The following is a 23,803-nucleotide window of genomic DNA, read 5'->3' as shown; positions in this document are numbered from 1 at the left end:
CTCCCCTGCATTGGGTTTTTCTGAGGAGGCCAGGTGCAAACAACAAATCTTAGGCCAATGTGACAACACTGGCCTGAGTTCAGGGCTCCATGCTGGTAGGGCTTGTTTCTGCTGGGGGTGCGGGGGGGAGAGACAGCCACTGTCATTCTAGAAGGTTGAAAAGATCAGTTTGGGATCCCAACCTTTAGCTGCTATGTAATCTCAGGGAGGTCATATGAGGAAACTGAGGCTGAGAGAGGTTAAGTATCCAGGGTCACACAGCTACTGTCCAAGGCTAGCTATGAATCTGTATCTTCTGACTCCAAGTTCAGAATTCTAGCCTTACGTAATAATAACAATAACAATAATAATGAATTATTATTATAATAACTCATACTTATATAACCTTTTCATTCTAAAAGGTTGTAAAACAACCTCATCAAAAGATCAGGGTTCATTTCTGGCTTCTAACACTTAGTAGTTATGGGACCTTAGAGAAAAATTGAGGGAAATAGAAGTTAAATGACTTATCCAAGGTCATGTAGCAAGTAAGCATATAAGGCAAGATTCAAACTCAGGTCTAGTCCTATAGCACTCAACTAGCTATATGACAAAACTTTGATGTCCCACCTCACAGGGCTGCCAAAAGGATTATATCTGATTGTGTCTTTAAAGTGACTTTGGCTTCTAACTATAGAGCTACGAGCTGCTGTGCTATGCCTGCAGAATCTCAGACTTTAAACCAGGGTCCCAGGGGAATGCTATTCTAACATGGGCCAAAGGCAAGGAATATGATGATCGCGAAGGGTCCTCCCAGATCTCAAGCCTAGATCCCATAAGCTCCAGGTTCCAGTGAAGAGAAATACTGTCTTTACCTGCTTGTGAATAGGTCTGACTCCTCAGCCTATGCTCGCCCTACACCCCACCCAGGGTGGGGTTGAGGCAGGGCTTTTCATGGGAATAAACCACAAACCCAGAGCTTAATACAACCTTCCAACATAATAGCAGAGTCCTAACTAAGATTAAATTCATATGGGGGAGGCAGTGGGGTAACTCAGAGACATTTCAACTGAGTAATGCTGGGAGTAATGCTGCCAGGAGAAGGAGCATTTTGTCCCTCCATACCTCAGAACTGTGGGAGGAGGTAGGAAGGGGGACGTATGGTCCTGGAAAGCAGCAACATGATGACAGAGTCCTAAGGGCAGCAGCCCAGGCCCTGGGAGGTTACACCAGGCAGCATGGACTAACAGGGAAGAACCCAGGCCTTCCCAGGTGTGGTGCCCTAGGGCAAAGTCCCAAATTCCTCTGCCCCTGCCTTAGAGTTCTGGAGCAGCCTTCTTTGGCTGCTCCCAACCCCGGGGACACTTCCCTAACCAGGATCCTGCATCCTCCGAAGTCAAAAGCAAGCTACTTGAACACTGTCTGTGATCAATACCCCCCTCCCCAGGGCCACTCACTTACAGGTTTCAGCAGAAATATACAAATGTCAAGTGACAAATCGGTATCCATGAAGAAAAGGGAGGAAGGGAGAGAGAGAGAGATATCTGCATTGGCCATAAACCTTCAAGTCTAGGACCATCTGTCTGTCCTGAAGTCCTTTTTCTGACTCTAGTGCAGCTGACAGACTGAGGGCTTTAAGGAAACAGCCACATCTGTAGCCCTGGGTGGGAATGTCCTGCAAAGGCTGAAGACTTAGCCTCCCACAGCAGCCAGATGTCAGGGGGCAGGACAGAGTGGGGGACCACAGGACAGTTCCTCTTAGCTAAGAATGAAGCCATGGATGCAGACTCTCAAAAAGGATGTATTCACATATGCATATATATTATATATATATATATTATATGTGTGTGTGTGTGTGTGTGTGTATGTATATGTATGTGTGTATGTATGAAATGCAGAAAAAGGCCCAGGCCTCCCACTGCATCCAGAGCCATCTCCAGTTGTCCTAATCTATATCTTGCCACTGGACCCAGATGGCTCTGGAGGAGAGAGGAAGGCTGGTGACTTTGCACAGCCCTCCCCCACTTAAAGTCAATTCACTTACAAGTCATGACATCTTCCTGATGTCACGGTCCTCTTTGAGAATGAAGGACAAAAAGCAGCAATATATGAAGTGCTATATGGACACACACCACAAAGTATTTCAATGTATATCATCAAGTCCTTTTAAGGACTTGGAATCAGGAAGACCCAAATTTAAATCCAGCCTCAGACACTTAATAGCCATGCGATTCCTGAGACAAATCACTTGACGGCTGCCTGCCTCTGTTTCCTCATCTGTAAAATGGGGATAATAATAGCACCTACTCGCAGGGTTGGTGAGAGGGCCAAAGAGATCATTTATGCAAAGCGCTTTGCAAACCTTAAAGCACTATAAAAATGCCAGTTATTATTACAATGCATTCATTCATATAAATGCTATTTTGTAACTATACACTGCATCAAAGTTTACAAAGCACTTTATAGGTTTCCCCCCTCCTAAAAAACATGCTCGTTTGTTGTGCGTTCAGGGAGAAAATCACTGGACATTTGGGAAGTAATTTATTTGAAATTACTATAGGAGCTAAGGGAGAATCAAGGTTATTTTACAGCTTGTGAAGGTTAACCAGGCAATAACTAGAGCTAATGCATGAAGTTGGACCTAGCTTCAAGCCTACAATGCCTAATGTATTGTTCCATCACAGAACTGCAGCTGACTGACTACAGAACGGAAGCTCCCTGAGGGCTCAGATTGTTTTCAGCTTTGTCTTTGTGCACCCCCTACACCCCACAATGTGCCCAGCACAACTCCTCCTATCAGCTAGTATGCTTGGATTTGAACTGAACCTGCTCCCTGTCAAAAGAAATTGCTGACTGTGGGGGGAGAGGGAAGTCTGCAGTGCAATTTTTCAAGATATTCTGTTGCAAGTTCAAAGACAAGAGAATGTGTCTGAGCTTGCTGAGAAGAGCTGGCCTCCTCCCTTTGTGCACTATTTTGACCTCAATTTTGAAATATACAATGCACTTGTCTCCATACACAACCCCTTAGGAGCTTACCAGAATGCATCAATTTTGTGACATGCTGTCCCTGAGAGCAGGAGAGAACATACAGTACTGCACGTAGGTGCGCCTGGATACTGTATCTACCTAACAATCACCAAGCATTTATTAAGCACCTACTGTGTACCAGATGCAGTGCTAGACGCTAGAGATATAATGACAAAAAGGAACAAATTCTGCCCTGAAGAAGCTCCCATTGGTGTGTCTAGGAACATCACAGTGAAATGGAAAGAGAACTGGACTTAAGACTAAAATCTGGCTTCGTCTATACCAGAGGTGGGCCTCTGACTGTCCCTTAGGTCCTCAAGTGTAGCCCTTTGAATCTGATTCAAAGGGCCTCACTAGAGGACCTAGAGGGACACATGTGGCCTCGGGGCCATAGGTTCCCCAGCCCTGCTCATCTAACAGCTGTGTGATCTTAAGCAATGACTTCTCGTTTCTGAATTTCCATTCTCCTCCACCCTCACAAAATGGGGGCATTACCAGTACTGCCCTCACCTTATACTGGGTTTGCTTTAAGGATCAAAGGAGGTGATGTGGTGTGGTGCAGAGAGTTCCAAGGGCCTGGGTTCAAATGTTGCCTCTACTATTTATGACCTGTGTGATCTCAGGCACCACACTGGGGTTTAGTTTTCTACTCTGCCAGATGAAAAGGTTGGAGATAGATCCCTTCTGGCTCTCAGTCTGTGTCCCTACAGGAGAAGTGCTTTGTAAACATGTTATCAGTCTCTGCTACACTATATATACATCTATATATACAAAAGAAAACAGTCATATAAACCCAGAGCCCAGAAAATATGCTTTTCTCCTCTAACCCAACAGAAAAGAAGAAAAAGCCCTTCTGGAAAATGGACTGAGGCAGAGATAAAGAAATGTATCGCCTTCCCTTTCTTTCTTTTCTTTCTTTCTTTCTTTCTTTCTTTCTTTCTTTCTTTCTTTCTTTCTTTCTTTCTTTCTTTCTTTCTTTCTTTCTTTCTTTCTCTCTCTCTCTCTCTCTCTCTCTCTCTCTCTCTCTCTCTCTCTCTTCTCTCTCTCTCTCTTTCTTTCTTTCTTTTGCCGTGGAAGACTCTGGGTGTAGAACACTATATATAGGTACATATTGGTTTTGATGCTTATTACTTTGGACAATTATTTAACCTCCCTTGAACCTCAATTTCCTCATTTGTAAAAAAAATGAAAGGGGTTGAAATAGATCAAGTCTTCTGAACCTTTTTTTTTTAAAGAGTTCAATAACTATATTTCAATATAATTGCTTCCTTTGTAATCCTATGTGTTTTATTTCATGCAGTGGACAACATGGGATCCATAGGCTTACACAAGCTACCAGATCACACCACAACACAAAACCAGTTTGAAGTCCTTTCCACCTCTTATTCAGATCTGCAATCCTATGACCCTCTTGTCTAACTTAGCCAGTGTGTCAGTTTTGCTGAATCGCTTCTTTTTTCCTCTTATTTTTGAAATCTTTGCTATAAGGGATAGTTCACTGAGTGGGTGAGAGGGAAAGAGATATGTATTTGGAAGGAAAATGTTTCGAAAATAAATTACATTCATTTAAAAAAAACACTTTTAAGGCTATAAACCGATTCCTCCTGACTGAGAGAACTCTCTTTAGGAACTACCACACCAAAGAATGGCATTTCAACTGTGGTGAAGGACTAAGGCCCACCAAATGTTTACCAATGCTTTCAGAAAGCTCCAAATGACAGCCCAACAGTACAAAAAACTCCTGGCAAAAGTCATGATCAGTGGGAGAAAGGGTCAACCTGTGGCAACACAAAGCAGGCTCTTCTGCTGGACCTATGGTCAAAGCTCTTCCCCCGACCCCCAAGAGCCTGGCTCTGCACGGAAGCCTCAGGAGTAGGGCCAAAGGTTCGAAATAAAAACCAAACACAGAGGCAGCTTATGCAAAGGGGATAGTGGCAGCTGGCTTGACAGCAGCTCAAAAGGACAGTTGCTACAAGTTAAAACAAATTTTTCCCTTCCAGGGTTTTCTACCTACTGTTATCTCCCAGTTGCTTGGTGTGGGGTAGATGGGGGGAGAACTGAACCAAGGCCTCCCTGGTATCTTATTTGCCATTCAAACTTTGTGGGTTCAAACTCAATCCCTAATCATAGCCTTCTTTCTTTTCTTTGAAAAGACTCAGAAGGATGAGATTAACTATTCACCAAGTTAGAATTTACTTAGGAGCTGACCAAATCTTTCTTAAGAGTTGGCAGATTACAGAGTCCAACTTGAATTTGGAAAGTCCCCCTTCAGGCTCTTGGGGTGTACATAATTAAAATATTTTTGCATACACTTGGGGTGTATGCAAGTAAAATATTCTGTGGCATTTTGCACCAGCAATTTATTGGGGCTTGGAGTAGGGGGAATCAGTTTGTTCCTTGCTCCCTTAGGCAGGCCAGGCCTGATTCTATTCCATTCCATAGACAGAGTACCCAATGCCATCCATGGGCTGTGGGATAGTTAGTCCTGCAGCTGGATTCGGCTAAGGAAAACACAATAAGGAAACCCAATCCTTCACTTCCTCCAAGAAAACAACAGTAAGTCATTTCCTAAAAATCCCTAAGCTGTTGGCCAGCCCCAGACACCCAAAGTGGGAGAAGGGGGAAGGGGCAGAAAGAGCTTGCAGGAGCAAACTTCTAAAGCCCAGATCCCACATCTCAACTTCGCTCAGCCCCCAGAGCTGCCTGAGCCGAGCTGAGCCGGGGCACAAGACAGAGCCCAGCTTTGCGAACGATGATTTACACCCAGGCACTCACTCAGCCACCCACTGCCTCCGGCCTCCTCCCTCCCTCCAGAGTATGCAAAACATTTCCCTAAGCTTCTTTTTCAGCCTGCTCTCTCATTCCCCCTGCCCTGCTGTCCGTCCCATTTCACCCAGGAAGGTTTATGGGCATTCCACGTGTGGCAACGCCCCAGCACTACATACACTTTGGTGATTTCACCTAGGTCAAGAGAATGACAGGGGGGAGGGAGGAGAAAGTAGAGAAAGTTGGTGGGAGGTGGGGTTGAGTATGAATTCACAGCATCTCAGAAGTCATCTAGCCTAACCCCCTCATTTAACAGATGGGGAAACTGAGGTTTCATTGGGAGTGAACTTGTTCTTTCACCTGATGAAAGTCAATAAGGAAGACATTGTCTTAATTAGGGGTTATATCCTCTAGCTGAATCTCCCATCGTGGGTTTTTTTTTAACCTATGAAGGATTTTCACTTAGTTGAGGTGGTTCAAAAAACACCAAATGACCAAAAAAAATCTCTCCCATCCATCACTTCCCTCCAACAATTCTCTTCCTCTCTCTAAGTCTCCTTTTCCTCATCTATGAAATGGGCACAAATACAACTTACATTACCTACCTCATATGGTTCTGGGGGAAAATATACCTTAATGTACTACAGAAATGCAAGTTATCTTGCAAACACTATTAGACTCAGTTCATGCATTGATTAGTTTTGTTGAAATGCCTTTTCCTCCACCTTCCACACTTTCTGTGCTACACAAGGGATAGGGAGGGGTAGGAAGAAAGAGATATTTGGAAACAAAAGTGATGTAAAAACATAATAGAAATCCATTAACAAAAGAAATGTGAGTTATTATTATGATTAGATTATAAGCTCTTTGAGGACAGATGCTGCTTAATTTTTGTCTTCGTCTCCCCAGTGCCTAGCCCCAGAGCTGGAACATACAAAGGCTTGTTAATTGATTGACTAGCCACATACTACCAGGGTAACAAACAGTTACAACTCTCTTCTTCCTATTTCTAGAACTTAATTTAAGCTTTTTCGTTGATTAAGATATAAAGGCTGCCACAATTTCCTTCCTAAATAAGGACTAAAATCCTAGTTTTGTTGGGACAGGGAAGGATTCCAATGTAGCCTAGAAACTCCAGCTGAGGCACTCCCTCCACTCTATAGCTCACTTATAGCCTCAGAGGACTGCCTGAGGCACTAAGAGGTTCAGTAACTTGCCTAGGGTGACAGGGCCAAAACAGATATCAAAGTCTGGACTGTCAGGGCTAGGTCTTTCCGACTCTAAGCCTGATTTGTTATGCACTGTTCTTCACTGCCTCTCGATCACTAAAAGGAGAAAGAAAGCTTGTGGGGGGCTTTCTCCAGGCTGATCCTTGACTGATGGCTTCAGTTCGTCAAGAAATCACCCAAGGCTGAGATTAACTTTATCATGGGGGACTTGGGAACTTCCTAATGGAAAAGCCCTCAGTGAAGCAAGGCCAAGACTCCATATATCATCATTTGTGTTCTGCCTCAGATATGTGGCTCTTTGAAGTAGAAGAAGACATAGTGAAAACTCCTCCGAGGCTTTTCTTAAAGGAAAAAACTCCAAAAAACTTCAAAAGAAGCCTGCACAGACTCAGAAAGGAATGATTCCATGCCCTTGTCTCATACACTTTCCCTTGGATACCTCCTGATAATCTAGCAAGTGAAGTATATAAATCAAAGGATCAGACCGGAGGCTTTTAGGCCCTTAGAGGTCATCCAGCCCAGCTCCTCTCATTTCACAGATTAATGTCCAGAGCCGCGAAAGTGATTTGCTTCAATTCTCCCACTCGTTAAGTGAAATAGCCGGATCTGAATCCAGGACCTGTGACTCCCAGTTCAGTGAGGGTTTGGGGGCTGTACTTTGCTCCCTCCTTAATCAATTCTGGTTAAATAACCAGAAGTCACCTCCCCCAAGTAGATTTTAAGACCTCATCTCTTCTAGATAAATGATTTTCATTTGAGTGCTAGCAGCAAACAGCTCAACTTATTCAACTCATAGAAAGACCCTCTCTGTCTTTCACACTCCAGTAGTGACTTATGTCATGCCTTGAGACCCTTTGACAAAATATGTGAAGTTTGTGAAACCCCTAACACACACCCTGTCTATATATGCAATACCTTAGCCCAACAACAACGCACAGGGTTAGGGGAGGAAGAAGCAGAGGATGGCTGGACTGCTTATTAAAAAAAAATAGCAAAGGATAAGAGCTGATTATAACGAAGGGTGCAGCCACACACACACACACACACACACACACACACACACACACACACACCCCCAAAAGGACACCAGCACTGTGTGTACTGTGCTTCATATTTAGTAGGCACTTAATAAATGCTTATTGACTGACAGTAGACAGAACACTGGACTTTCAGTCCCCAGCCTTGCATTTGTGCCTCAGCTCTGCCCGTTATTAACTATGTAATGTTGACCAAGTTGATTTCTCACTCTCTGTACCTCAGTTTCCTTATCAGTAAATTGGGATAATAGCAACATTGTTGCTATGTTGATAAAATAAGAAAAAGCAAGATAGTAATTTCAATTGTTATAATTAGTAAATGGGAATTAATAATACCTCACGGGCACATTATGAAGAATGTTTTAGACTAGAGTGTGATATAAAAGTGAGCTACTACTATTACTCACTACTAGGATAACAACCCATTGGAACTCCTTCCAACAGAAAGTTCTTCAAACCCTTTGAATCTGTGGGAAAACTCTGCTTCAAAGCCAGGGGGCTACCTCTTGTCTCTGGAAAAATGCCTTCTAAACGGCCAGAACCCTGTAACTTTGCTTGGTTTTTTTCCTTCCTAAAATGCTGCCTGGAGTTGATCTGTCAAATTCCCCCTCTCCCTATGCCCAGCAGCCAGTTTGTGTAGCCTGTCCAGAATGAAACTCATTCTCCAGCTGGAGAAACAGAGGCAGGCCCACAAAAGGAGAGGGATTGAGGACTGGACCTGAGTCCTTCCAAACTAGAGCGGAGCCAGGCCCCTCAGGTTGACCATTGTAATGAACAGGCCTATTTTAATGGCATTTAGAATAGCCCCAAACACCACTAGGGTCTTTTTTATTTTTGGAGTTACATTTGCATGGAGGTTTCACTAAGTTGCCAGTCACCGTATTGCTCACAGACCCTTAAGTTCTGCAAGCTGGGGTGAAGGTTACTCCTTCTCTAAATTATTCAACCCCGCCCCCCCCCATTCTTCTCTGTCCCACTCCAGCCCGAGGAGGTGACAGGCAGCCCCCACCCACCCAGGGTTGAAGGCTCGGGGTGGGAGAAAAAGAGAGGAGAGGGGAAGGGAAAGAAAGGAGGGGAGGGGGCGCAGGTCCTTGGGAACCGAGAACTGGGACTTTGTAGGCCAGTTGAATTGACACCCTCATCTCGCCCGCAAAGACCCAGTCCTCAACTCCCGTCCTCCCACGGAATCCAGGGGTGCGAAGGGTGGGGATCGGGGTGCAATGGGGATCCCGAGGAGTGGCACGCCAACTCCAGGAGAGGGTCCAGGGTCTCCCTGCCCACGCTGACCTTTAAGCACCTTTTCTCTTCGTAGCGGGGAAATTTCCTGTGAGTGCCCACTACCCCCTTCCTGCCCCACCCCCACGCCCAAGAAACTGAAGGAGGCCTGGGTCCTGCCATGCGGGCCAGGCACAGCTTCCAAGGGCCCACATGGCGAGGTCGTCAAAGGGTTAAACCAGGATGACTACCAATTTCCGCGGAGGCCAGGACACTCAGGACTTTCAAGTCAAGCTCCCTCCAAGCTTGATCTTCCCCTCCCCGCATATTAGAGACAGCGAGGGTAAGGAAAACGAGGGCAGAGCTCCCCATCCGGGGTGCAATTCTCCCCAACCCAGGGCCTGCCCTCAGGAGCTAGCCAGGTAAGCCGCCCTCTTGGTTTCCAGAAACGCCATAGGAATGGGTGGGGGGTAGGGGGGCGGGAAACTTTGCAAAAAGGGATCTAAACGTATAACCCACGGGGAGGTGGGGATGAGGAAGCTCCGGTCTATGGCCTTGGGCTCCATTCACCGTGGTCCGTACGTCCCTGTTACCTGCCCTTGGCTCCGGCGCTGACTACTTCGGTCCCGTCCCGTCTGACCGGGGCTCCTCTCACGCTGGCTGGTGAACCCAGTAGACTGACAGTCAAGCTCCGCTGGGAGGTGCCTACGCGGGAGGGGGAAAGGAGAGCAGGGGGCGCAGCCCGTCTCCCCGCCGTTGTCTAGTACCGCGGCTCGCACCCTCTGCAGCAACCTAGAAGTCCTCGAAGCTCTCAGGGTCCCCGAGGGGCGCCTCCGCCCTGCTTCTGGGAGGGCACGTTAGGCACCTCCTCCCCTGGGGTGACCGGGCCGAGCCCAGACTGGTGTTGAGGAAGGGAGAAGATGAAGATCTAGTGGGGGTAGGGGGAAGGAGAAAAGATCCCTCGAAAGTTTGGGGATGGGCTGGTGGGTGGATCAGTTTTTCTCCTCTTCGCCCCAGCTCCTTTCCGTCCGTCGGGGCTTCTCTCCTAGTCTGCGAGACTAACTCCACGTGTTGGTGACTCATTGGGCTCGGGGAGCTCCAGCTTCTGCTCCGGCCCGGGCTGACAACGCTGGCCAGCCCGCCCGCTCCTCCTCCCCGGTGTCTCTCGCCTGGGCTTCTGGAGCTCCGCCCTCCTCCTCCTCCTCCTCCTCCTCCTCCTCCTCCTCCTCCTCCTCCTGCTGGCCACTCCGCTTCAGTCTACACCCTCTGCTCCCCTCTTGTCTTCCCTCCTCCTGTCCCCTGCCTCAGCCCACTCACACCTCTCTCGCCCGCTTCCCCCCAGACCCCTCGTCCCGCTCCACATATCCCTGACCGGTGAGACTGGGGCGAAGGGCTCCAGGTGTCTGGAAAAAGAACCTGCTTCTCCTCCCCACCCCTTCACTGTCCGTCTCCTCCTCCCCCTCCCCACTGCTGCGAGAGTTAGCACCGGAGGATTTCCACCGGGACAGAAAGCCGTGGAGTTTGAAAGCTTCTCAGTCATCCTCTCCTAGCCTCTATTTTGCAGTAATTTTCTCTTTTTCCTCTATCTGAATCGTCAGAGTCGCTTCCATCTCCCGATCTAGCTCCTTCTCCTTAGCCTAAGAAACGGACTCGGGGGGCCCCCTGCTGGAAGACAGTGCTCCTCCCGCTCTATTCTCCCCAACTCGGTCTCCCCTTCTCCCTAACCCCGGGGCTGGGTCTCCTTCTCACCTGCTGGCCTCCTCCCTTCTTTTTCAACAGTTCCTAAGAGTATCGCCAAACTCTGGGGATGGGATTTCTATGCAGGTCCTCTCCATTTTGTTCCCTTCGCCGTCTTCCCCGTCTCAGTCTTCGTTTTCTTCCACCCAACATCCTTCCCCGCCCTCGCATTGTGCCCTCCCCACCCTTAAACATCAGATTTTGTGGGAGACGATTGTGGGGGTTCGGTTCTTCCTAACGTTGGAGTCCGAGGCTGGAGCATTAAACTGCGGCAAGTGGAACAAAGCGACAGCCTGAAGCGTATTCTTGGAATGGGGAAGGTGTGAGCAAGAAACAAAGTATGCAGCCTGGGCCTGGAGCTGCTGTCCATATTCTGTTTTAATTTTCATGTTTCTGAACCCTAAGGTGAGAGAGACAGACGGACAGAGACAGAGAGCGAGAGACATTGAGAGAGACAGAGAGGGTGTGGGGGTGGGAGTAAGGGGCGGATAGGGCCCTGGACTTGCAATCAGGAAATCCGAGTTTCAAATCCTCTCAGACACTTAGCTTTATGAGCGTCGGCAAATCACTTAACCTTTCCTGAGTTTTCTAATATTTGTAAAATGATAGTGTTGGATTCGATGACCTCTTAGGTCCCTTTAGACCTGAATTTATGATGGGAGGGAAGAAAGCAGGAAGGAAAGAAAGAAAGAAGAAAGAAATGAGGGAGGGAGGGAAAGAAGAGGAGGGAGGGAGGGAAGAAGGAAAAAAGGAAGAGAAAAAGCAAACCAGAGAAAAAGAGAAAAGAAGGAAAGAGAAAAAGAGAAAGGAACAAAGAACCAGAGAGCAAGAAAAAAAATTCACTAAGATTATTTGTGATATTGCATCTCTTTGGAGGTTCCCTGGAGTTCAGGGAATCCTCCCCTTTTGTTTCTCTCTTCAAATCTGACAGACTCTTGGTAACTCTGAGACCCGACAGTGCTGGAGATCTGAGATCCTGGGGGGATGAAAGGGCAGGGATGTAATGGGCTTAACCCAGCTCTGATCCAGAAAGAATCACGAAGAAGATTAAGATTTGGTCCCCTGGAGTAAGAAATCTCCCTGCTACCCTCCAGCCACATCAAAGAAACCCCATTGTTGGGGGGAGAGGGAGGGAAGGACGACTAATCCCTTCAGTGTAATCACAGCTACGAGAAAGAAAACTTTAGGAGCTTTGGAAAGTAGCAGGGGATGCAGCAATTCACAGGAGATAAATGAGCACGTCACCCACCTCATTTGGCCTGCTAGTTACACACCACGAGGTCAGGCATTGTGGAAAGGAAGCAAGAGTACCTGGTCTGGATTTCCCAAAAGAATAAGAATGAGACAAAGTTGCATAGGGCCATCAAAGTCAGAGCTGGAAGGACTGTTGGAAACATTTCTTCCAAGGGCCTCCCTTTTCAGAGAACACAACTTCCTGGGAAAAGAAGCTCCCAGGCTTCCCGAAACCTCAACTGAATCCTGAATCCTGACTGATTCTTCTTGACGCTCCCCCACCTCTGTCAGTCCTGGACGAAGCTGTCTTCCTAGCCCTCTAACACTCTAGAAAAAAGACTCCCCATCCTCTATTATTCCCGAGTTATTTCCTTGGTTCCAAACTACCTTACACTAACCTTGGAGATGCACTTTTTATAATAATCATAAGTTACAGACAAAATGACCCGTCCTTGATTCTTTGCAGAGGTGGAGGACGAAGGGGTTGGAATAATGAATATATCATCAGCCTTGGTTGATATACTGGTTGATTTTCATAGACAAACATGGAAGAGACTTCTGAGGTCATCAGGTCTGACCTTCAAATTTTATACTTGGAGAAACTGAGGCCCATGGATGTGAAATGATTCACCCAAAGTCACACAAATAAGTGTGGGACTTGAGAGTTGAGCTCAGATCCTAACTCCAAATCAAGAACTAATCTTATCTTTGTATCTTTCGCTGGCCTGAGGTTTTTTTCCTCCTCTTTCTTTTAAAAGAGATGGCTCCTTGGGTAAGGGAAGAGGAATAGATGTATTTGGAAATAAGGACCTAAAAGGCCATCTAGTCCATCTAGATCACACAAATAATGTCTAAGGTGGGATTCAAACTCAGGTCCTTTGACTCCAAGGTCAGAGCTCCTTCCATTCTACCACACTATCAATAAACATTAGATTGTTTAAAAATACAATTTTTGGGGGGCCAAAGTCAATGTGAGAATTTGTTTTGCTTGACTATGCATATTTGTTACAAGGATGTTTTGTTTTGTTTTGTTTTGTTTTCATTTGAGGGCAGGTGAGAGGAAGAAAAAAGTAGATTTTTTGGTCTTTGGAAAAAATCAGTTAAAAGAAGGCAGAGGAGCTTATAAAGAACATAGAATGGGACAGCTAGGTGGTGCAGTGGATAGAGCACTAGCCTTAAAGTCAGGAGGACCTGAGTTCAAATGTGACCTCAGACTATACACTTGACACTTACTAGCTGTGTGACCTTGGGCAAGTCACTTAACCCCAATTGCCTTAAAAAAAGAATGTAGAGCAAATAATAATAAATGCACCTCTTCCCATTTCTCTAGCAGTTTCCTCACAGGCAAGCAATGCAAACATCATTATCCTGATTTTATGCCACCTGCATCTCTTCACATAACTACTAGAGTTTCCAAGCAGTTCCTCATCTCAGGAAGTGCTAATCTCTCCACTGCCCATTTTCTCCTTGGCTCAGACATAGGCCCTTCCATCTCCTCAGCACCTCCTGGTTTTCTGCTTTAATCACACTCCCTTACCCATTCTTATGGGCTGAATGTCAGTCCTGTCTCTCAGATGGGTGGACCAGTGGGTGGCATCTAGGTCCAGTCTCACTTAAGGTACAGATGTGTCTTTGTTCATTTTCTATAAGCCCTCTCTAGGTCTCTCTTTGTCTCTCTCTGTGTGTCTCTCATTTTTTATGAGGTCTTTTTTCTCATTTGCCCACTGGGAGCCTTAATTTTGATAAACTTATTCCTAGAAATCAGGTAATTGACATTTTCCCCTAAAGTCAACCATCTGTCCAGTGGAGTGATTGCTGTATCCAACAAAGGGATGGTCTACATTTGGCCAAGAACTCATTTTCAAAGATTCTGGGGCCCCCCAGTCAATCCTTTGAATAAGACATCAGTACCATATCAAAATGAGCTGTTCCAGAACAAAAAAGACTTGTATAGATTCAGTTAAAATTTCTCCTTAAAGAAATAAACCACTTCAGTAGGTAGAGGAATATTCAGTGCTCATGGGTAAGCTGTGCCAGTAAGATAAAAATCACAATACTTCCAAAGTTATTTTACACTTTTAATGCTATCCCAATCAAATGACCAAGGGAGTGCCTTATAGAACTTGACAGAATAATAACAAAATTCATTTATAAAAAACAAAAGACCTAGAATCTCAAGGGAAATGATGAAAAGAAATAGGGATTAAGGGAGAATAGCACTTCTAGATCTTGAATCATATTATAAAGCATCAGTAACCAAAACTATATGGTATTGGTTGAAAAACAGAGAGATAGATAAATGGGACAGATAAAGGGAGAATTAGAAAGAATGGAATTCAATAATTCAATGTCTGATAAAGCGGAAAACATAAATTACCTAGGAAAAACCTTATTTGATAAAAACTGCCAGGGAAACTGGAAAGCAATCTGACTTAGACCAATCCTTACACCATATTCCCCAATACATTCTAAATGAATACTCAACCTAATCATTAATGATCAAACTATTAAAAAATCAGAAGAGAAACAGATCATATACCTCTCACAGCTATGGATAGGAGATGTATTCTTAACGGAAATAAGAGATAGAGGTAAGCACAAAAGATGCAGTGGGTAACTTTGATTACATGACACCGAAAGGCTTCTGCACAACAACATTAACGCATCTAGAATAAGAGATGTGGTCAAATGGGGGAAAATTTTTTGTATCAAATTTCTCTGGCACAGGTTTGGTATGTAAGACATATCAATAATGTATGTGTATATAGATAAATAGAGATAATCTTCTCCTTGTACATTTGATCATTTCATGTAACAAGCATTTATTAAGGCCCTACTATATGCCAGGGGATAGAGCTACAAAGATGAAAGATAATGACACACACACAAAAACATACAACAGTATTTGCTCTCAAGCGGCCTACATTCCTTTGAGGAGAAATAATGTGTACCCAGAAAAATAAATACAATTGCATTTTTAGTTTGTTTGTTTGAACTTGTGATTTCATCAGTGCAAAATATGCCCTCCCCCAATCAATAACTGCTCTGCCACTTACAGTCACAGAGTAACAACCCCTGAGTCATCATGGCTGGAAATGTTTTCCCCAAGTCTCCATGTGGTTACTTGGAATAAACCAGGCAGAAAGTCCCATGAGACACTGCAAAGTTTCAGTGACTTACCTGGGTCCTGCATGTGTCAGAGATGGGACTTATACCTAGGTCTTCACAGAGGCCATTAGAAGTTAAAAAAAAAAATACTAGATGCTAAATACAGAGTAAGATGAGGTTAGAGTGGTACTAATAACTGGGGGAGTCAGGGAAGACTTCTTGAGAGATGTGACTCTTGGGCTTTTTAAAGGAAGTTGGGGGTTTCAAGAGGTGCAGTTGGAGGACATTCAAGATATGGGAAGGAGATTTGCATAGAGTGAGGAGATGGAATATTGTGGACACTAAATAAGCCAATTTCACTCAAATTTAGAGTATAGGTCAGGAAATAATATACAGGAAGACTGACAAAGCAGTATGCAGCAGGCTCCTTGGTGCTATTCCCCTCTTCCCCACCCCAACCGGCACTTACATAGGTAGTTCTGGTTCCAGAGAAGCGATTGTTATATTCTCAGGGTTCTGGGGTAAGCCACAAGAGCTATACTTCTAGTTCAGCTGCTTATGAGCCCCTACCAGTGTGCTTTTCCATTAACAATTATCCAGATAAACTTCCATTAGCTTTTAGAAAAGGGATTGACTGAGAAGGTCAAATAAGAATAGTTGGTACAAAGCATTTCCTTCAACATCTGGGGCACAGTCTCCCACAAATACAAACAGAGCTGTGGGTAGAGTGAGCACTAATAAAACACAATGGTGGTGAGGCACCAGTGGACAGAAGTTGTGTGGCAAAGGGCTGCCTCCCAATTCCCTTGTGAAGTTTTCATGAAGTTCACTTTAAGGCATGGTGTCAGTGACTGGAGAGCCATTCTAATGCTGAGCTGGACTGATTCCTACCAGGCCGTGGCATCTCTGCTGGCTAATCCACTGCTGCTGGGCCAGGTTGCTCCATTGGTCTTGGTATGCTCCCCTACTTCTGCTTAGGTCAAGACCTGGCAATACTCCAAGGTTACTGCCTGAGCACATGCATCTCAAGGTTGCTGCTCAGTCACCTATCAGGGAAGCTAATAAAAAAGAAAGAGAAGCAGCCATGCGCTCATAGTCACAGTGGCCAGGTGAGAGACCAGGAAGCCTTTTTCCCTACGAGGCTCCAGGGGGGCAACTCAAAGTATTCCTGCCTTCTAAAAGCTGCAAAGGAAAGGAGAATGAAGAAAGGGTGTGTTGCCCTTTTTCTATACCCGCTCGGTTCCAGCTCAGAGACCCGAGTTACCAGTTCTTCCAGCTCTGTGGCCAACTTATGTCATCACAGAGCAACAAAACCCCTAAATCATCATAGCTGGGAGCCAGCTTCCCCCAAGTCTCCATGTGGTTGCTTGGATTGAAACCAGCCAGAAAACACCTACTCATGCTCGAAAGACTGACCTTCATTGGCCAGTCTACCTGAATTTTGGGAGCCCAAAGCCATGCTGTGAAGGCCTTTAAACACCAAACAGGAGTTTGTATTTGATCCTAGAGGCAAAAAGAAACGATGACAGTTTCTCCAACAGAGAAGTACCACTTTGACAAATCACGTGGAGGAAGTTTCAGAGAGAGCAGAAATGGAGACACAAGATTTTCACAAGGATCAGATATAATAATGTATTAAAAGTGATTTGTTAAACCTTACAGCGCTACACAAAAGTCCATTTTTAAAAAATTCTTGCAACCAGAAAAACCTGGAAAGACTTCTATGAACTGATGCAAAGTAAAATGAGCAGAACCAGGAAAATATTGTACACGGTATTAGCAATATTGTGTGATGATCAACTATGAATGACTCAGCTCTTCTCAGCAACACAATGATCCAAGACAAGTACAAATGACTCATAAATGAAAATGCTATCTATATCCAGATAAAGAACTGATCGGACTCTGAATGCAGATCAAAACGTATTTTTTTTCACTTACTTTATTCTTTCTTGTTTTTTTTCCTTTTGATCTGTTTCTTATTCCACAACTGTGACAAATATGGAAATATGTTTTACATGATAGCACATGTGTAAACTATATCAAACTGCATGCCATTTTCAAAACAATCAAAGTGATTGTAAATTTCAAAGAACAACCATAGCCCAAGAAGGAAACCGTGAAGACCCTTTTCACACTCGAGTTCACACATGCACACATGTGCGTGCACACACACACACACTCTTCTTTGCAGAGGTGGGAGGTCTGTAGGTATGATACACACTATATATATTTTCAGGATTTTTTGGAAAAACTTCTGGCTGGCCAAGTGAATTTAGCTTTTGTTGACTTCAGGCTTCTGACACCAGTCTGGAAGTTACCCATAGTATCTTCAAACAACAGACAACAGGGGCTCATGCTTCAAAGAGGGTAGAAAGTTACTGGGGCTCTGTTTGGACACCTCTCCCTCTCCTTTTTAATACACATAAATAATACATATACATACACACACACACACGTATATATATATATATATATATATATATATATATATATATAGAGAGAGAGAGAGAGAGAGAGAGAGAGAGAGAGAGAGAAGAGAGAGAGAGAGAGAGAGAGAGACAGACAGACAGAGAGAACAGATTATTCACCCTATGGACAATACAAAAAACCTATTTTTAAAAACTCACAGTGGCCCACAAACAGTCAATAAGATTCCTCTTTCCCCTGGGCAAGTTCTACCTTTTACCCCCACCTTCCCAGACCAAAGGCATTTAGCCTTATAATACTACTCTGAAGGCTTGGACTCCCATGGAAGGGAAATACACTTGGAGAGATTAGACAGTCAACCCCTAACATTCTGGTAAATCTGACTTTCATCCCAGGGACCAAAACAGACTTCCAGTCCTGTGGCATTACCCTGAGGTTTTGTATTCCCACCTTAGAAGGTAAACATACTAATTATTTGCTGAACTGGCATCTCCCTTCGTATTGGACCTATGCTGTAAGATCATAATAGCAAAGGAGAAAGTTCAGGTCTTTGAGTCCCTCATATTGTGGCTATAGTTCTTAAACATTCCTCCTGGCTCCTAGAATTACACGGGTAGTTCTCCTCTCTCTCCAAGAGGTTGGTGCTGCTCAGTAACTTCCCTTCTTTCTCTCTAACCACACCACAATTATTCTAGTTCAAGCCCTCATCCATCACCACTTATCCAGATGAGTACATTGAGCTCTAATTAATCTCCAACTCGGCAGTCTTTCTCTTTTCCAAACACCACACAGCTGCCAAACTGATATTCCTAAAGCACATGTCTAAACATGTATGTCACTCTTACTCAAGAAGCTTCAATGACTTACTGTTGTTTCTAGGACAAAATACAAACTCCCATGTTTAGTGTTTAAAATCATTTACAACTTATCTCCAGTCTACCTCTCCAGAGTAATTACACATTATTTCTTCTCACACAATCTACCGAGAACCAAACTGTCCTATTTGCTGGGTTTTTTTATACATTATATTTGCTGTCTTTTTTTTTTTTTACTTTGCACAAGCTCTCCCCAATTCCTATAACTCTCCTTTCTCACTTCTACTTCCTGGGACCCCTGGGATTCTCCAAGGCTCAGCTCAAGTGACAGCTCCTTCAAGGGGGCTTCCCTGATTTCCCCAGTTATTGGTGCCTCCCAGTACTTTGTGATTATTTGTTTATGTTCCATATCTATTCATCTGTGAGGTTGTATTCCTCCAGTAGAATGTAAGCTACTTGAGGACAGGGACTACATCACTGGATTTCCCGGCCGAATTCTTGACACACAGTAGACATTTAGCAAAGGCTTGTTGATTGGTTGATTAGACTGACAGTTAGACACCATTGAGCTCTCAAAATTGAGATTGCTAGGGAGACAACTAGGAGGCTGGTGCTGCCCAGGAAATCCCCCTTTGCATGCTAGAGGGTGGATTCTGGGCTCATTCTTCCCAGGAACCCTCTTCCTCCATCCAGGAAGCTGGAGTTAAGGAATTCTCTCTCACTAGTGGTTCTCCTCTCTCTGCTAGTCTCATATGGAAAAGTTTGTCATCTGCTGCTGCTCTGGGGCCAGGTGTAGGCATCCAAAATCCAGGAATTCAGGGACTGGCAGCCTTGGGCCACGCCCTTGTCTCCCTGACTGGGTGATTATTAGAGCTCTGCGGGAAAGGGGGATGCAGGGAGACGTCTTCCCTGCCTCCCCCACCCCCCAGCCAGATTCACCCTTAGGTCTGCTGCCCTTGGATTTGTTCTCTAAAGGAAAAGCAAAAGGGCCTGGAGGCTCTTTTATAAGGCAGTACAAATAAGAGATCGTGCTCCATTCATCCCCAGTCTACCCCTAATCTATCCACATTCAGTGGAAAGTGGAGTCAATGGGCCAGTCCACAACCTTCATAGGGAGAAGTAATCAAAAGTCCCAAACAAAGGTTCACTGCTCTGAGAAGTGGGAAGGAAGGAATCAGCATTTATTAAGTGCCTACTATGTATCAGTCTATAAGTATTATCTCATTTTATATATTCTCATATGTTCCCAACATTAGGAGGTAAGTGCTATTATTATCATCCTCATTTTACAGCTGAAGAAATTGATGGAGATAAAGGTTCAGTGACTTGCCCAGAGTCACAAAGCCAATTAACGTCTGAGGCAGTATTTGAACTCAGGGCTTCATTAATTCAGACACAGTGCACTGTGGTGCCACCTAGTGGCCTCTACCTGTAAGGTCATCAAGTTAATCAGGGATGTCCTCTGTTTAACTCGGGATACTCAAAAAATTTATACTCCTATCTAATCCAACTGCAACATTTTATAGAGCAGGAAACTGAGTCTCAAAAGAGCCTTACTCCCTATCATCTACCCAAGGTCACACAGCTAGAATCAGGCAGAATCAGGACTCTTACCTCAGCTGATCCCAATGTACCACAGTGTTTGTGGGTGAGTAGGTGGTTGGGGGCCTTCCTAAAATACTTTAAAGTCACATGTGGAAAGAGTTTTATTCTGTGACTGGGACTACACACGAGAGACTTGTCCTATTTCATCTTAGTCCCTCTAACAACTAGCACGGTGTCTTGAAAACAATAGATACTTAATAAACGTTTCTTGGATTCCATTATAGATCCCTTTTATAAGCTCTTTGATGCCACCAAAGATATTTCTCTGGCTCCAAAATGAATGACCTGGCCTAAGTCACAGTGAATTTCAGCTTCCTTCATGTGTGAAGATGAGGGGTTGACCTCGAGGATGTCTGAGGCCTCTGCCAACTTATGAAGTTGTACCCAGCACTGGGCTGGGAGGTGGGATGGGCAGTGACAAAATGTTTAGATAAAACAAGGTTCCTCTCTTCAAGGAGTTTAAAGGAATCTCAGAAGGCTACCTAGAGAGGATGCCATAGAGTATTTCCTGTGCCTCAAAAGAACTACCAAACTCTAGTACCCCCATCTTCTCAACCATCCAGGTGTCATCCTCAAATCTTCACTCCCTCTCAACTTCCTCCCTACTTCCATATTCAATCTGTTGTTATAACCTATCATTTCTATCTTACACACGTCGCTCATACTCACCCTCTTCTCTCCTCTGACCCTGCCACCACCTTGGTTCTGGCCCTTATCACCTCATACCTAGACTATTGCAATAGCCTACTGGCAAATCTGCCTGCCTCAAGTCTCTCCTGACTCTCATTCATCCTTCACTCACATGCCAAACTGATCTTAAAGCACAGATCTCTCTCTCTCTCTCCTCTCTGTTTTTTTTCTCTCTCTTCCTTCTGTCTCTCTCCTCTCTCTGTATTTCTGTGTGTCTCTCTGTTTTCTCTCTCTCCCTGTTTCTATATATCTTCTTTCTCTGTCTCTCTGTCTCCCTTCTCTCTGTCTCTTTAGCTCTCCTCTGCCCTTCCCACCCCCCACTGGGTCTCTATCACCTTCAGAATCAAATATAAAAAGCTGTTTGGCATTCAAAGCCCTTGATAATGTAAACCTCCTATCTTTCCAGTCTCCTTATATCTTACTTCCCACCATATAGTCTTCAATCAAGTGATACTGGCTTTCCTGCTGTTCCTCATACACAATACTCTCTCTCCCAACTTTTTCTCTGGCTGTGCCCCTGCCTGGAATTCTCAGCCTTCTCATCTCTGCCTTCTGGCTTCCTTGAAGGCCCAGGTTGGACACCACCTTCTTCAGAAAGCCTTTTCTGGTCTCCCATAATAGTAGTAGCCTTCTCTCTATAGTCACCTCGAATTTATCTTATACGGGCCTTCTTTACACACAGTTGTTTGCAGGCTGTCTCCCGAGTTAGACTGGGAGTTCCTTGAGAGCAGGGACTGTCTTTTGCCGTTCTTTGTATCCCTAGGGCTTAACACAGAGTCTAGCACATAGCAGACATTTAACAAATGCTTTTTGACCCAACTTGGTTCAACTCTAGCCTTTCTTTCAATTTCCTTAATTTTGTTTTGTTTTACTTTGGAGAAGAGATTCCCATCCTGTAAGCCTCCACCCTGGGCAAGTGTGTATCTTTTAGAAGGCAGAGTTGGAGTGGTTGGTGTGGAAAGGGGTCAAGAGGTGGTTGCAAATGTTGGGGGAATCCATATTATAGTCCCAAAATAAGCAAACACACCTCCTATGGACTGAATAAACATTGCTTGGTATTATAATTTCTCAAATCTAGTCAGTAGTTATTGTAGATAATAAAAGACAAATTCACTTACAAGCATTACTGAATTCCCTGTAGCTTTTATCACAGCATTTTCTCAGTCAACAGATACTATAACAATAACAAGACTTGTCCCAAGACCACCCTGCAAAAGGATGAGAACAAGATGATGATGATTGATAATACTGCTATTTATTATATATCATAATAATACAATAAAATGATATTGCATAATGGTATAATATATCATATTTACATACAACATTATAACGTAGCTCTTTAAGGCTTTGCAAAACACTTTCCTAATAATCCAATGAGCCAAGTAGCATAACTATAATTTTCCTCATTTAATAGATAAGAAAACTGAGGCTTAGGGAAGGACGATAGAGTACAGCTACAAATGTATGTGTGTGAAAGATGTCAGAAATTGTTTTACTTTAAGAAGGAGTCCTCCCTCACATAAGAAAAGGTTAGGAATCTCAACTTCAGCCCTCCCATGAGGGGCTAATGCTCCTTATAACAAGAGTACCTGTGGTTAATTTCCAAACTTGAACCTAGGTAGGTAGGAGCACCCAATTACCCCACTTAAACCTTAGTCCCCTGAAAAACAACCCATTAAGGTTTGGTTTTGCTCTTGAAAAAAAGCTGCTTGAGCCCCAGGAATGGTGACTTTTTATTCAAGGACGGGTCCCTCTGTGAGAGGTAGGCCTGTACCAAGCAAGCTTAGGCTCAAGATTTCATGCACCCCAAACAAAGGCAACCCTAAAGTACTGGAGTTGGTGTCAGAAAAACCTCCCCTCCCCTCCCCATTCTTTGCAAAGGTGGGGAACTATGGGTGTGGAACACTCCATAGAATTCAGTCTTTGTTGATATGTTGCTTAGGAAATGGAAATTGCAACAAAACCACGCAAACCGAATGCTTCGACATCCTAGTGGCCGAGCCTGGTCCAAAGAAGCCTCCCTCTTTCTTTGCAGATGAGGGTGGAGTCTCAGATGTGGGATACTATATCGCCAGACTTTGTTACTATGTTGCATAGTTTTGTTGAACTTTTTTCATTGGCTCTCTGGGAAGCGGGGAGGCGAGATAGAGGGAGATGTATAGGCGATGTAAAAACAAAAGATATTCACAGAAATTAGTTTTTAAAAGGAAACTAGGAGAAGTAGAAGGAAAAAAAGAAAAAGAAATCGGACGCCCCCCTGGAAATCGCAGTCACGCGCCCCGAAATAGAGCCCCAGCTGAAGAGGGGGAGTTCGTTCCCTAGCCCCGCATGTCCGCGCCCCCTCGTGGCTGACGAGGCTCTCACCAGCCTCCGGGGGACGCACCGCAGCTAGGCACAGCTGGGTAGCTGCCAGAGGCTCCCCAGGGGGTGAGGGATTCCTCCGCTGCGACCTCCCGGGGCTGGGGACAACCTGCTGCGTCCGCCGGTCCCTCAGCTGCCCCCGGGGCATTCTGCCTGGGCAGGGTCAGCTGCAACCGCTTTGTGCCTGGGGAACGGGGTGGTGGTGGAGGAGAACACAACCTCCCCCCGCCACACACACACACACACACACACACACACACACACACACACACACACACCCCACACCCCCCCACACACACTCCCCACACACACACCCACACACCCACACCCACACACCTACCCACCCAAGGGGTGAGTACCTCCTAAAACATGTTGCGGGTTCAGTCCTTCCAAGCTCCTCCCGGCACCCCGGCCCAGGCAAGGTCTGCCCGCGATGCCAGTGTAGCATGGGACAAGGGGGGCGAAGTTGAGGAACCCCTGGAGAGCAAACGTCTAAAAGAACTAAAAGTGCGCCCTGGCTAAGAGCGTCGGGAGCCGGAGAGGGGCGGGCCACAGCCCCCCACGCCGC

The 23,803-nt window shown here is 45.0% G+C and overlaps 1 long non-coding RNA gene across 1 annotated transcript in view; it reads right to left on the bottom strand.

Annotated features, from left to right (window-relative positions):
- Positions 1-10,399, bottom strand: part of LOC110192280 (uncharacterized) — a 47,487-nt gene extending 37,088 nt beyond the window's left edge. Inside the window, exon 1 of the long non-coding RNA XR_002320121.2 lies at positions 9,847-10,399. This is a non-coding gene — a long non-coding RNA (uncharacterized LOC110192280). The remainder of the gene's footprint in view (positions 1-9,846) is intronic.
- Positions 10,400-23,803: the final 13,404 nt, after the last annotated feature.

This window comes from Phascolarctos cinereus, unplaced genomic scaffold (assembly GCF_003287225.1).
Source record: "Phascolarctos cinereus isolate Bilbo 61053 unplaced genomic scaffold, phaCin_HiC Scaffold_5;HRSCAF=322, whole genome shotgun sequence".
Taxonomy (NCBI): domain Eukaryota; kingdom Metazoa; phylum Chordata; class Mammalia; order Diprotodontia; family Phascolarctidae; genus Phascolarctos; species Phascolarctos cinereus.
Note: the sequence above shows the minus strand (reverse complement) of the source record. Positions and strands in the feature narration are given on the sequence as shown.